Here is a 14,194-nt window from a genome sequence, read left to right on the forward strand (position 1 = left end):
TGTAGTAGGTTTAAGTTCTCGGACTCTTTTAAAAACAAGATGGTAAACTTAAAACTTGGCAATAATACTATCCAGATGAACACTTATAACTTAATTTTTCCGATAAATGGTTTCATACTTCAGTGTTGATAACCAGCAATAACCAGAATGTAGAGTCTTGTGATTTCTGTTATTTTTGGACACAGTGTGAGTTGAAATCTTAGTTTAGTTCTGAGGTATTTGTAATTATGAAGGATCAGCTTTTTCATTCCTACTTACTCTTATTTACCACAGATACTGTATGACCGTGGGTCTATAAAAAATCGTAACCCATAACAATTACTATTTTAAGTAAAGTAAAGGAGAGGCTTGTGATTTTTTTGTTTTGCACTTTCCATTGGGCACATAAGAGGTTCTTACTCATCTGGAGAGAACAAATTTCTAGGATTTTGGATTTTTTGCTTGTTTTACTTATCAAATAGACCATTAAAGAATGTTCTACAAACATTTCTAAATTCCAGTTTTCACCAGGGGAGGAATATGTGATATGAGTGGAATGGCAAAAGGAAAATAAATCCACCTCAAATTTATTGATTCCAATGAGACATGTCTATCTTTTAAATCAATAGTAATAATATTGTTAACTATACCTTATGTTTTTGTATAGTTTGTTTTTAAACTTAGATTTTTTTTCCCATTTTGCTTTGAGCTTCCTGACCCATGGTATATAAGTAAAGAAAAATGCATTTATTCTAGTTATTTATATCTTGTAATTGCTACACATTGAATCCTTTTCCCCTCCTTAACTTTGTCCCTCTGCCTGCCTCTTTCCCAAAACAGATAGTTCCTAGGCCTGTATGGTGTTAAATAACTTGGTAAGGAATTTCAGGGGGTTATCTCCAGCAATCTGTCTTTTTCGAGCTGTGGTGCAAAGGCCAAGGCCCATTACTATAAAGGCCCTCTTGGAGGACTAGGGAGGAAGATACTAATTATGATAAAGGAACTATAAAACCATGAACCTCAATAGAATTTGTAACCTCAGAACTGGAGAAATTAAAATCAGCATTACATTTTTTAATTCCTAAAATAATATATGCATGGTTGAAGAGTTAAAAACAAGTAACTTTAATAGCACATTATAAGATAAATTTAAAAGGCTAAGAATATTTGATGAGGCACATTCCCCTTCTGAGGAGAAAGCAAAATACAATGTCTGTGCATTGACACATTACATTTCATGTATCATAAGTGCAAGAACATGATTTCCTCTCATTGCTAAACAAAATTGCTTTAACTCATCCCTGGAACTGTTACAGCTCCTGATTTGCTGTTTCACCTTGAAACAGCACAGTTTGTTAGATATTTAGGGGGATATACTATTGAATTTACACAGGATATGACTCTGTTTATACATATTAACACATTTCCTTATGGATTCCTTAGCAGTTCATCAAATTAGTAGTCATTTTTAAATTTAAAAATTAGCTTGAAGGGACATGAAATATTTGAAATAGGTAGATCTATATAAGATTTTTGTGTATGGCATTAATAGCTTGACAAAGATTTGGGAAAAGGCATTAAGAATGAATCCATCTCAGCCATAGTGCTTGATATATAATTCAAGAATGGAGAGTTTTCCATCTTGAGAAAACATGGAAAGTAATGCTCTGTGCCCATATGTACTAATAAGAGCATTTTCCTTTTTGTTGTCGATAATTTCAGATGATTCCACAATATGATCATAATTTTTTATTAATCTTTTTTTCTGGTAAAATTTTAGCAATATTGTACAAATGCTATTTCTTTTAGTTTTTACTGTAAATATTAATCACCCTGTCACTTCAGAGACCAGCCTTTTATTGCTGAATTAAATGACATACATTGATAATTATATATCTGTATTTTATTAAAAAGTACTTAAAATTATATTAAAGTGTGTCATTAAACCCTTTTATGATTTTGGAGGGTAATCATTTGAGTGTCTAAAAATATTGTTCCAAGAATAAGTATACATATGCATACCCCAAACACAAGTTCTGTAGCTCTCAATTACATGGCAGAAAGAAATGGGCCTGCTGTTCATTTTTAATGTGTTAAATATAATTTCTTGGTGTGTTGACCATGTTATTGAAGGTGAAGGCCCTGACAAATGTTGAACACATGAAAATTTGAATGTGAGAGGGAAGGGATGGGGTGGTATGTTTTGTTTTGGGTCGAGGGGAGAAAGGCAAGGTTACAAGAATGAGTGGCTTGCACCACTGACTAGTGATGACAGATTACTTCTAGGCCCCTTGACTAGTAAACATTCCAAGAGACATCGTGATGGGATGAGGTTGCCGCTATCAAGACCAGTCACATTTTGAAAATTAACACTTGCTTCCTTACAGGCTCCCTTCCAGAGGTCAACAGCTTTTCACAAGTGAGGCAACCAATTGCTGACCCTTGATTTCTGGAATGTAGGGGGTCAGGAAACCTTGGTGGCCTCCAGAGGTGGTTGGGGCACAGTGTAACCTATATAAGGAAGGATCATACTCACTCTACATCAATTAGCAAAATCTTGAGGAAAAGGAACCTCACTTTTAAAATGTAAATAGCTCTTCATCACCCCTCCAGACTTAATCCTACCAGTAACTCACACCTTAGTGTGAAATCAATAAACAGCAGCTTTGGAGATAGCTGGAGGTTTGATTTGGAGGGGAAAAAAGGAGTAATTTTTGTAGCAGGACAATTCTGGAAAGTTTTGCATGAGAAGGAGAAGGTATAAGAAAAGAGATCCCTAACTAAATTCTGCAGTATCTCATGAAGTCCTGGTATAGGGCCTTTAAAAATAATTTCGTAACTTCTTTCAGGAGCCTTGATAGAGCTGGTGGATGCTACCCTGATGCTGTCTCTAATTAGAGAGGTTTGTAAAGAATCCTTTGTTGCAAAATGTAACACAGTGTTGGATTTCCTCATGAGAAATGTATTGGCTCATCTACATGAAGGTTTTTCTAAGCTTTCCCTTAGGAATTAATTTTATTAAATTATTACTATGTTGTGTTTTACTCTCATTGTTCATCCTTTCTAAAAAGAAGTGCTCAGGTAAGTTGAGAGTAATGTTAAACATGTGAGCAGTGAAGTACTCATACATGATTACAGTATTCTAGGAGCTCAAAGCTTAAAAATTATCAGTGATAGAAATGGACAAATACATTCAAGTATAGAAACATTCAACAGATACATAAACTTAGTATCCCTTATGTGCTGATAGATTTTCAATAATGTGCTTTCTTCTCATTGAACTTTGGTATGACAAGAACATCATTGCCTTGGGAATTAAAGAACTTAGTTTCAAACTATGGATTTCTCAATCATGATTTTGGGTAAAAAATTAGCCGCTTTATGTCTCAGTTTTGGTATGTGTGAAAGGAATGGCTGGAATGAGAATTGTTGCTATTCCTTTTAGTTTCCAATTCATATGATCCTAGTGTATAAATATTTAGCTTAATATTTGGGAACTAGTTTTATAAAACTATTATATTTTTTGGAATATATTCTGTTTATTTTTGGATGTATATACTGTATCTATGGCTCTACAAAGAACATAAAACTACCAGTGTTATTTTCCATTTGTTGAATGATGGGAAATTTGTCCTTTAAATGGAACTGTGCTTTAGTTATATAAGATAAATTTTACTATTTTAATATTAGAAGGTAGCTACACTTAGTAATGTATTTGCTACTTTATAATGAATAGTAAAAGATACTAATAAAATTTCCTTTTCATGATGCTCTTAGTTGCATGACATTAAATTATTTTGTTTTGAAATAAGGATAGCAGTCTTTTATAATATATGGAGATCATTCAAAATACATTTAAATCCTCAAGAAAACTCTTGAACTTGTCTTTTTGAAGGATTTTATTCACACTGAGACTCAGATACAATAATATGAGGCAGTTTATTACTTTGCAGTTCATTGAGTTTATACAAGGCTGAATCAACACATACATCCTATGTCCATATTTTTAAATCATATTAATTAGGTCACTAAAATTAGTAAAAAGACCAAGACATTTTTTCTAAACAACACCTATATCGAGATACAATTCGCATGCCATATAGTTCATCTATTTAAATTGAACAATTCAATGGTTTAAATATATTCACAGAGTTGTATAACTATCACCACAATCAATTTTAGAGCATTTTTATCACTCTGCAAAAACTCCATTTTTATCACTCTGCAAAAAAAAAAAAAAAAAAAAAATTAACAGTCACCTTCCTTTTCTCTCCACTCCTTCCTTATCACCAAGTCCTAGACAACCACTGATCTGCTTTCTGTCTTTGTAGATCTGCCTGTTCTGAACATCTATGTCAAGGGAATTACGCAACATGTGGTCTTTGGGACTGACTTCTTTCACTTAGCATAATGTTTTCAAGGTTTATCCATGTTGTGGCAAAAGGATATTTTATTCCTTTTTAATGCTGAATAATATTTTGTTGTACCAACATGCCAAAATTTGTTTATCTCTTCATCAGTTGATAGACACTTGGGTTGTTTGCACTTTTTAGCTGTTACGAATAATGCTGCTATAAACATTTCTGTTCACGGTATTGTGTAGACATACATATGCTTTCGTTTCTCTTGGTTATATATCTAGGAGTGGAATTGCAAGGTTCTGAGGTTGCCTTTTGAGGAGCTGCCAGACTGTTTTCCAAAGCAGTTGTACCATTTCCCATGCTTACCAGCAATATGTGAGGGTTCTAATTTTTCCACATCTGCACTGACAGTTGTTATTATCAGTCTTTTTTATTATAGCCTGCCTAGTGGGTGTGATGTCTCATTGGCATTGTTATTTGCATTTCCCTGATGACTAATGACATTGGACATATTTTTCTGTGCTTTATTGGCCATTTGTATATCTTCTTTGGAGAAATGTTTATACAGAGCCTCTGACCATTCTTTAATCGAATTGTCTTCTTATTATTGAAGTGTAATAATTCTTTATATAGTCTAGATACAAGCTTCTTATCAGATATATGATTTGAAAATGTTTTCTCCCATTCTTTGGGCTGTCTTTTAGTTGTCACGATGATCTTTTGCAGCACAGAAGGTTTTAATTTTGAAGAGGTCCAATTTATCTATTTTTAAAAAAAAATTTTGTTGTTTATGGTTTTGCTGTGAGGACCAAAGCATTTTGATGGCTCTATCAGCCTTTTGACATTGGTAGTCATAGTAGTAGTAATATAACTGTATTTTGAAAGTGTTTTTCAGGTGTATAAACTTAATAGTAGTTGATAAACTACTCCTTTTCCCAACACACTTGAGTATTCTTGGAGAAATAAATGATTCCTTCAGTATTTTAAAGGAAGACAGAAGGATCCCAAAGCATCACGACCTTTTTATTACCATAATAAATGGTTGGCAATTTCAATATTTATTAAATTAATAAATATGAAGTATTGACTATTTCCTTGGCAACATTTTAGTCATTGGGGATACAACAGTGAAAAACACTGTTGGTATAACCAAACATCTTGTCAAAGCTGAAATGTTGGTATTTCCTGGCCAAAAAATATGAATATATATATATATATATATATATATATATATATATATTTATTTATTTATTTATTTTTTTTTAATACTGTAGTACATCACAGTTGGCAGAAAAAAAAAAGTATTGACTCTTGGCTTTTCTAAGAGTTGGTGCCCTCACCCTTATTACTATGTTACATATCCCAGATGGTCACTGCAAAATGCTTGCTCCTGTGCCAAGGTACAACAGGGATGCATTATCGCCTTAACTCTGAGTTTGTTTTGTGGTTTTCTTTGGAAACCCTAACATCATTTAAAATTTATTTTTTTCAATTTGGCTGTGTCTACAGGACTGTAATAAGATATTTCTCTATTACTAGCAGGAAGGGAAAACTGTGCTTGTTTAGGGTTTTGGAAAACTCCTGCAAATTTTTCTTAAAGGTATTTGGTGAAATGAATTGCAGAGATTTGCAGATTCCTATTTCTTAATTTGCCTAAATGAATTTCAGGGGAAAATTTATTGAACCATATGTTTTTCAAACAAAATCGAAGCTCTCACTCAGTAATAATAAAGAAAATCTTAAGTACTTTTGTCAAGTAATATTACAAAGCCCTAATTGTCCATTGCCTTGGAGAAGTTTCGCCAAAAATGAATGAACATCATGGTGGACCCCTTGTAGCTCTTGCTCATTTTGTCTTTCTAAGTTTGATGACCTTGGCATATGGGGAAGAAAGGAACTAGAAATTGTATATGTTTAAATATTTGCTCTCTACTCAGTTTTACCCTGAGGATACTAAGAAGACAGACAAAAACGTAAAAATATAGAACTGGAAGATACTTATAAACGAAGTGGGAGAGAGTTGTGTGGAGACCTATGTGACCTTCAGAGGTAACCATTGTGACCCATCTACAAGCTCCTGCAACTTCACTGACAGTTCCCTTGGCAGGCCCCATAAAGCACTTTCAAGCTTCCTTGTCTTCACTTTTTTTTTTCCTTAGTCCCAGATGTCCTTTCTTACCTACCTTCTCATTTTCAAGGGCTTACGGAAGGACTTCTGTCCTCAGTGAAGACTTTCCCAATTTCTATTTCATTCTGCCTTTCTCCAAGAGAAATAAGCTCTCCATCTAAAATATTGTCACAGCACTCTGTGCCCACTTGAAGAACATTCCTAAATGTCTCCTTTTCGTTTATATCAACCAGCCCAGCTATAATGGGAATCCTCTGGGGCAGAAGCTGTATCTCATTTACGTATTTACCACAGGACAGGACCTAGCAAAGATAAAATGACTAATAAAAGAGGGAATACATAAATATGTGAATAAATGAGTAAAACAATGCATTTTGTAGGCTTTGGAAACAGACATCAAATTGGGAGGTCTGGAGGTTTTGCTTGGTCAGCTGCCCATTTGCCATATCTGAAGAGACAAAGAGGACTGTAGTTTCCTCACAAAAAGGCAGAAAAGGAAATGCTTCTTTTTTTTCCCCCTGCTTGAGAAGATTCTTATTAACAGAGGGTTGTGGTTGACATCTAAATAAGATAATCCTCCTAAAATTGTAGATATTTTATCATCAATGTCTTCCAAAGCCATTAGGATGTCATGTGAATCTAACAGAGAACTACTCCTAAGGGAAGAAGGTAGTTTTCTATATGAATCTTAGAGGTCATTCCATCTAGGGAGAACTTTAGCTTAGTTTCAGGAATTGATGGTTTCTGTTGCAGATACCCGCTAGAATCTAGTTTAGGAATAATGTCAGGAAAGTGAGGCTTATGTCCCAGGGCATCCAGCTCACCACAGATGTGTTGTTGATAGCAGTGAGATTGTTAATGTGATCAAGAAGTCCAAGCTTCACAAGAGATGGGCATATTATATCCTGGTAGTTATGGGCTAGGATCTCTGAAAGGATTGATGTATTAGGTTACTAACATAGTTACTTCTAGGTTATCTCTGCAAGTGGGTTGATATTGCAGTAAGTATTTCATCTAGAAAAATGTGCTTGTTTTCTAATATAGAATAATAATATTATATAAGAGTATCTAGAGAGCCCTCTAATACCTCATAGATTAGTGGTGCTGTGTCAGGCAAAACATTTTTTCCCCTTAGGGAGGAATCCAAGACACTTCGGAGAAAACCTCTCTTCTGAGAAAAAAAACACACGGGTGGTTGTGGACCCAGAAACTGGGACTATGTGAGGGTAAGTCCTTTAGATGAGCAAGGCACGCCATATTGGGGCATGCAGGCTCATTCTTGCTTCTGCCTCATTCCCATTTCTTTGAAACATATGGTACTAGTTTGGCTTAGTATTTCCTCAGGTTCTTGTGGTAAGAGCCCCTAAGAGATTGGGGATGAAATAGGCATAGACTGAGAAGAGGAGGTATAGAGTAGGAAGGAGGCCTTCAAGAGTTCTTTACCCCAGATTTTACTATAGCTCTGTTTTATGGGTACCATAGCTCTGTTTTATGGGACTCAGCATAAGTCTTCTGATGCCTAAATGGTATCTGTAAGCATGGAAGGAAGTAGATTAAGGCAATAATAATTGTTAGGGAAATAATTCTGACTGGGAGAGAAGGAGGGTGAAGAGAAGGGAAGGAAAGAGGAGAGAGAATAAAAGTTCTTCTTGCTAATTTTTTCTATCTTGATGGAGATCCAAGACACTTTGGAGAAACTCTTCTTTGCTTTGAGAAAAACTATGTGGATGGCTGTTGACCCAGCAGCTAGTGGCTGCCATCTTAGGGGTGAAGTTCCTATCTGGGAAAGCATTGATTGGCAGAAGCAATCACCAAAGCATATCCTTCAATAAAACTTCCCCTTCTCTAGCCCCTTACTTCCATCCAGTGAACAACACCCTACCACGAATGGGGAGCTGAGGAATTCAGAGCTGGAGTGTAGCCAGTGGGAAAGTCTTGGTGATTTTTTAAGAGTTTGCCTTTAGGAATTGGAGGAAATGAGTGTCAGCTTTTGCTCGTATGATGTTAGTTCCCCAAGAGATACATGTATAAAACTTCAAAATGCTATGGCAAATTATTTCTAATGGTGAAGTCTTCAGAAAAAAATTCTTTTTACCAGGCCTCTGTAAACATTAGTATTTCATTGTGTTTTGTTTTATTTATTTATTTGCTTATTTGAGATAGGCTCTTGCTCTCTCACCAAGGCTGGAGTATAGTGACACAATCATGGCCCACTGCAGCTTCCACCTCCTGGGCTCAAGCTGTCTTCCTACCTCAGCCTCCCAAATAGCTGGGAGTACCAGCGCAAACCACTGTGCCTGGCTAGTTTTTGTAGAGATGGCATTTAAACATATTTTTAAAATATGTTGAGATAGTAAAGATAAAGATAATAATATAAATGTATTTCTAGGAGGTTAATCTTATGATTGTTGACATCATTGACTAATGTTCTTATAACATGAATTGTGACCCTCCTTAATATGCTTTAATTCCCAAAACCTAAATAAGGATGGTATTGTTTAGTATGACTTTATAAATATGTGATTAAAACAAAAATAAGGGACTGACCTACCAGGGGCTACACAACTAGAAAGGAGCAAAATCAGGATTTGAATTCAAGTCCATCTGATCCCAGACTTGCTTTCACTGTGTTGCAAAACACGATACTAGCTAACAAAAGAAAAATCAGATAAACTGGATTTCGAATTTAAAATCTTCAGTGCATCAAAGGACACTGTTAACAAAGTGAAAAGGTAACCCACAGAATGGGAGAAAATACTTGAAAATTATATAAATGATATGAAATGAATATCTAGAATATATTAAGAACTGCAACTGAATAACATCAAAAAAATGAACAACCCTATGTAAAAATAGGAAAAGGACTTGGATAGACATTTCTCCAAAGAAGCTATACAAATGGCTGGTAAGCATATAAAAAAATGCTCACCATCACTAATCATTGGGGAAATGCAGATCAAAATCACAATGAGATACCACTTTATACCCATTGGGATGATTAATAGAAATGCAAACAACCTAGAAAATAAGAACTTTTGATGAGGATGTGGAAAAATTAGAACTATTTTGCATTGCTGCTGGGAATGTTAAATGATGCAGCCACTATGGAAAAATGATATGGTATTTTAATAAATGAAAAATAAAATTACTATATGATCCAGCAATTTTATTTCTGAGTATACACTCAGAAGCATTCAAAGCAGGAACTTGAATCAGTATTTGTACATTCACGTTTATAGTAACATTATTCTCAATAGCCAGAATTTGAAGAGACTGAAGTGTCCATCAATGCATGTGTGAGTAAACAAAATGCAGTATTCATATCTACAAATTCTTCGTCCATGGATTCAACTAACCATGGATCAAAAATATTTGGAAAAAAAAAAGGATGTTAGCATCTGTACTAAACATGTAGACCTTTTCCCTTATCATTATTCCCTAAACCGTACAGTGTAACAACAATTTACATACATTGTATTAAGTATTATATGTAAACTAGATATGATTTAAAGTATGTGGGAGAATGTGTATAGGTTCTATGCAAATACCACACCATTTTTTTCTAAGGGACTTGAGTATCTGTGGATTTTGGTATTCAAGGAGGGTCCTGGAACCAGTCCCCCAGGGACACTGAGTGATGGCTGTACATACCTTAGAATATTACTCAGCATTAAGAGGAATGAAATTCTGGCATATTACTACATAAATATGCTTTGAAAACATTATGCTAAGTGAAATAAGTCAGGCACAAAATGACACACATTGTATAATTCCTCTTCCATATACCTACAGTAGTCAAATTCACAAAGATGCGAAGTAGAATGGTGGTTGCCAGGGATTGGAAGGAGAGGGGAACTGGGAGTAAGTGTTTAATGAGTACAAAGTTTCAGTTTGGGAAGATGAGAAAGTTCTGGAGATGGTTGGTGGTGATAGCTGCATATCAATGTGAAAGCACTTAATTCAATAGCACTGTACACTTAAAATGGTTAAAATGCTGGTACAATCAGCACTGTGTTAATTTTAGTAAGAGAGACTTAAAATAATCTTCATGGCTTTCAGAAAGTAAGTCGCACAATTGTCTATTAATGTTTCCAATCTTTAACAAATATTCATTGAACATCAACTATGAATCAGGTATTATTCTAGACATCAGGAATTTTGTGGTGGACAAGACATAGAACTTCTCTACACACATCTAGTGACAGAAACAGATCGTAATCAAATAATAACTCAAATAAATATATAATTACCATAGTATAAGTGTTTACCATGAAAATGGCATTGATGGTGCTATGAGAACAAAAGCTCGGGAGAATGTGATTGATGGAAGAAACACTTTCTAGTTCTTGATTCTAAACAAGACATAAAAATGTACACTTGTGTCCTGGACACACTGTATTGCTGCCCCTAATATAATATGAGTAGCAGTATTTTCTTGAGTCCCTCATTGCTGCAAGCCAAGTATATTTGTGACATTGCTTTACCAAGAAAGCATGAGAAGTGTTCCTTGTGTGACTGTCAAAGTATGATGTTAAAAACAGAAGCCTGATACACAAATGCAAGTGGTATGTATTTGATCCTCACCTAAGTAGCATTTAATTCTCCTGGCAATCAAAACAGTCTATTAACATTCTTTAGTAAATCTCTATAGTCATTTCTGTTAGATCGTAAGTAAGAAAGAAAGGGGAGTCATTTGATTTTATGTATAGGTAAGAGGACACAGGAAAATTCCATCATTTCTGTACTTAAATGTTGCTCACCTATAAGAGATGAAATTACATATATATATATATATATACACACACACACACACATATATATGTGTATGTATGTATATATATGTAATTTCAGCTTTTTTGATATGGGGGTACATATCTTAATCATTTGAAAAAGTATATAAGGAGGTATGTAAACTTTATCCAAACACTCTGTATGTTAGAAAGGAGAACAGGGACAATTTATTTGCCAAAAGAAAAGGAAGTCCCTTATAAATGGGTCGCTGAAGCCCCCCCCCCAAAAAAAACTGAAGGCACAAGCTTTTTCACAATTCTTCATTTTCCTATTTGCTTATATATTTAATTTTTTGAAATCTGTCATTAGTTTTTGAACCATGAAGAAAATATGATGCCAATTAAGCTTGATACAGTGCCTTTTCCATAGTCCTGTGCAACATGTAATCAGTCATACCAGTCCCTCATTACTTCTGCTTTCCATTGTATTATTATTAGAATATTATTCAGCCTTAAAAGGAATGAAATCTTCTGCTTTCCATTGCATTGTTTGGCATGTAATAGTCTATCCTTTTGCATATGTCTCAAACTTAAGTTGATTTCTACTAGTTTGGTTCCATAAAGTGCTTGGTTGTTGCTTTGTAAGAAAATGTGGAATTGACACCATTCCTTCTGTGACCTCCATTAATGTCAAGTTTATGCCTCACCTTTTTCTTTCTAAGCCTTATGTGCACAGTAGTCTGTTTTGTAATGTAGCCTTGTTGAAGACATTTTATTTCGTAAACTTAATCTTTGTTGTACCAACAGTTCGAAGAACTCAGTGAAAGTGATAAAAATTAAATGAGCATGCTGCCTGCCCTATAGTGATTGTAAGATGTTATCAACTCTAAAAAGAATTCCTGTCTGAAAGATTCTTGAAATTATTTTTAAAATTACATACTCTGAGGCTGGGTGTGGTGGCTCATGCTTGGAATCCTAGCATTTTGGGAGGCTGAGGTGGGCAAATTGCCTGAGCTCAGGAGTTCAAGACCAGCTTGGGCAATATGGTGAAACCTTGTCTCTACTAAAATACAAAAAATTAACTGGGCGTAGTGGCATGTGCCTGTAGTCCCAGCTACTTGGGAAGCTAAGGCAGGAAAATTGCTTGAACCCCGGAGACGAAGGTTGCAGTGAACCATGCCATCGAACTCCAGCCTGGGCAACAGAATGAGACTCCATCTCCAAAAAAAAAAAAATTACATAGCCTCAGACCTTTGAAATATAGTACATTATGAATTATTTAAAATATTTTACAGAATATGCAAAGGCTATCTGATGGAAAGTGAAATGGAAATGAAATCATGTGATATCTAATCTCAGTTTACTTGCTCCATGCTCCACCTCCACTTTGCCTCTCAAACTCAACAAGTCTTTTCTTCCTTAAGAAAACAGTGGCTTTGCAGATACAGTATCTTTGGGGTAGTGTCATGAGCTTAAACCTGCTATTCGTATTCTTGACTAAGCTCAGTGAGAGAGATACCTCCAGTAGAGGCTAAGCAGCTTTTCTTCATGATCTGTGGACACTTGGCAGAAATGCTGATGACAGTTGCAAGAACATGATGCACAGCAGTATTCTTTACAGCAGTTTAATCTGTGTCATCAAATCCCCAGAAACCATGATTAATAGCCACACTTTAGTTTGTTCTCAAGTTGTATATTTGACAGTGGTGAACTTTGATCTACAGTCTCACTTCACAGAATCATTTTGACAAAAACGTTTTCTGTAATTCTTTCATCTCATTAAGCACCCACCCCACAAAAATATCACATATGGGACATAAAGCTATTTCTGTAAGCTGTGTGCTTAGTATACCATTTAAGTATTTTAAAAAATGTTTGAAACTCAATTATTTATTATATTTTCATGCCAGATTGTGCTATCCAAAAACGTGAATCTCAGATCATGTAGACATAAATGCATGAATGAATGAATAAAATTATATCTTCTGTACCCTTCTTTTGGATTACTAAAGGGGCAAGCAGTGTGTTGTGTCCAGACATTGAGTAGTCAGCTTCACACAGGGCAATCTTACCACCCAGAAGTGGCCAGTGAAGGATTTTTCAAGGTCAGATTTAATGAGGAACACATTAAATGTGTTCTCCATCTGCAAATACTGTATCTGTGGCTTTGCAGATACTGTATCTGCAAAGCCACTCTTTTCTTAGGGAAGAAAAGACTTGTTGAGTTTGAGAGGCAAAGTGGAGGTGGAGCATGGAGCAAGTAAACTGAGATTAGATATCACATGATTTCATTTCCATTTCACTTTCCATCAGATAGCCTTTGCATACATATTCTGTAAAATATTTTAAATAATTTATAATGTACTATATTTCAAAGGTCTGCAGCTATGTAATTTTTTTAATTTAATGAGGAAAATTAACCCTCATAGGGTTAATTTTAATTCCATGATTTAGTCTCAGATAAAATTATTTTTCTTTAATGTAGTTAGATGAGTTAAATTAGTACTTTTTCATTATTTCCCCCTCTAATATTTACCCTCTGCATTCTAGTTATAGAAAATACTCTTTCTATTCTCTTTGTAATTCTCTTTCTGGAGCATCATTGCCCAAGAGAAATAGAAAATGAGCCACATATGTAATCTAAAATTTTTACTCGTCACGTTAAAAAAAGAAACAGTGAAATTAATTTTAATTATCAATTTAACCCAATGTATCTTAAATATTATTATTCAAATATGTAACTGACATAAAACTTATTTTTGTAAGATTTTACTGTTTTTGTAGTTAGTCTTTGAGCTCTAGTTTCTATTTCACACTAACAGTAAGTGAATTTTCAGTGTAGCCTTCCAAAATGATAAAGTTGTGTTTAATAGAAAAATCTTCTACATTGCTTTCGATTTAAAATTTAAACTTATGTTAATTAAGATTGAGTGAAATGTAAAAACTCTAGTTCTGCAGCTACATTAGCCATGCTTCAAGTGCTCAGTAGCCATGTG

At 34.7% G+C, this 14,194-nt stretch overlaps 1 protein-coding gene across 1 annotated transcript in view; it reads left to right on the forward strand.

Annotated features, from left to right (window-relative positions):
* The window catches only part of TBX18 (T-box transcription factor 18), a 54,349-nt gene that overhangs the window by 28,002 nt on the left and 12,153 nt on the right, over positions 1–14,194 (forward strand). The window lies entirely within an intron of this gene.

The sequence above is a fragment of the Saimiri boliviensis genome, chromosome 4, assembly GCF_048565385.1.
Source record: "Saimiri boliviensis isolate mSaiBol1 chromosome 4, mSaiBol1.pri, whole genome shotgun sequence".
In the NCBI taxonomy this organism is placed as follows: Eukaryota; Metazoa; Chordata; class Mammalia; order Primates; family Cebidae; genus Saimiri; species Saimiri boliviensis.